Below are 1,814 nucleotides of genomic sequence, written 5' to 3' on the forward strand. Positions count from 1 at the left end.
AGCTCAAGTAAGGATTCTATTTAAAGCCTTATACCTTTACTCTTTACCAGGGTATTCTCCTGCTACATTGGTTGCTGAGAATGTCTACAAGAGTAAGCATTCCATGAGGAGCAGGGAGACACCATATGACTTATACTTACTGAGGTTTCCAAGTCAATTGTTATCACTTGTACTGCATTTTGAAAGTCAAATCTCTCTAACACTACCAGTTTTAAGAGATAAGAGGAGTGGAAAATCAACTCTTAAGGACAAATACATCTTCAACATGTATTGTTCCAAGTATTCCTTTTAAGGCATATTCAACAACTGGTGAAACTTGTGTTGGCTGTAATTATGTGTCTTTCTCCATGTGTGCATGTATACATGAGAATATGTATTTGTGTGAATAGTAACATACATGTGTACATTATGGCTTATATCATCATTTATTCCTTGCTAACAAATAAAGTAAGGAATCACTAAAGTTTTAACAGAAACTGTGTAGTTAAAGTTGTAACTCTTCACTCTGCTTCTTTACACAAAGACTTTGCAACTTCTCATTAATAAAGTTTCCATAAACTCTAAAATGTACATACTTAGTACTTAATGTCTGCTATCATAAATCTTAAATACTTTACAGAAAAGTTTTATACCTGCCAAACAGTCCTATTTTTGGCATATATAAGCAAAATCCCAAAATTAATCATATTTAAAACATTAAAACTTTTAACAAACCTTAACACTTGCTGCAATGTTCATTTTGACAGGTGCCTTGTATAGGATAATTGAATTTCTCCTCCTCCAAATCTCTTGAACTACAAATATCTGGAATTATTTTGTTTTTGGCATGTCTATCTTGATTTTATTCTTTAATGTGTGCTTATGTAAGAAATACATGATTCTATAATTTCACAACAATTCTTTTGAACTTACTTTTTGTTGAATTGCCTAGCTTAATAAAATCAATTAAAAGTTATACTTTATATATAAAAACTGTTCTGTGCTCAATTTAGCATCACATACACTAACATTGGAACGATACAGAGAAGATTAGCATGCATGCTGGGCAAGGATGACATGCAAAGTCTTGGTGCGTTCCATATTTTTACAGCAACAGATGCTGAAACGTATGTGGCCACAAGGGAACCGTACCACATTCTTGGTGGGAGTGTAAACTTGTTCAACTACTTTGGAAAGCAGTATGGAGGTGCCTCAGAAGACTCCATATAAAATTACCCTATAATACAGTAATCCCACTTTTGGGGATTTATCCAAATGATCATAAAAAAGACCATACTAAAACTACCAGCACAACTATAGTTATTGCAACATTATTTATGATAGCTAAGATATGGATCCAAAACAGATGCCCCCATTAGATGAATGGATCAAGAAAATGTGTTATATATACACAATGGAATTCTTTGCCTCCATCAGAAAGAATGACATCGCCCAAATTGTTAGGAAATGGAAAGACTTGAAAAAAAATTTATTGAGTGAAGTAAGCCAAGTCCAAAGAAATATAGGTCCCATGATTTCCCTTATTTTCAATAATGAATGTATGTCTGGGATAAGCAGAAAATTCAAAAGATATGTGCATATAACCAGATAAGTTGATGTTAAAGAAATTGAACCCCAAGATAGGGACACAAGTGGTTTTTTGTTTCTTGCTATTGTTTCTAACGTACTTATAATGTGTGATGTCATTTTTTTTGTTTATTGTATGTTTCTCCCCACATTATAACCCCTGTTTTCTCTGTATTTGAAGTTGGTACACTTACATCTTGTATGTATGCTTCTCTAATTTGGGGAGGGGAAGGGAAAAAAATGCTCAA

At 33.2% G+C, this 1,814-nt stretch overlaps 1 non-coding gene across 1 annotated transcript; it reads left to right on the forward strand.

Annotated features, from left to right (window-relative positions):
- Positions 1-979: 979 nt before the first annotated feature.
- LOC138828857 (U6 spliceosomal RNA) lies at positions 980-1,086 on the forward strand. The gene has a single exon (XR_011372396.1). It is a non-coding gene; the product is annotated as a U6 spliceosomal RNA (small nuclear RNA).
- The last annotated feature ends 728 nt before the right edge of the window (positions 1,087-1,814 follow it).

The sequence above is a fragment of the Dipodomys merriami genome, unplaced genomic scaffold (genome assembly GCF_024711535.1).
Source record: "Dipodomys merriami isolate MVZ:Mamm:240054 unplaced genomic scaffold, mDipMer1.0.p SCAF_166, whole genome shotgun sequence".
Classification (NCBI taxonomy): Eukaryota; Metazoa; Chordata; class Mammalia; order Rodentia; family Heteromyidae; genus Dipodomys; species Dipodomys merriami.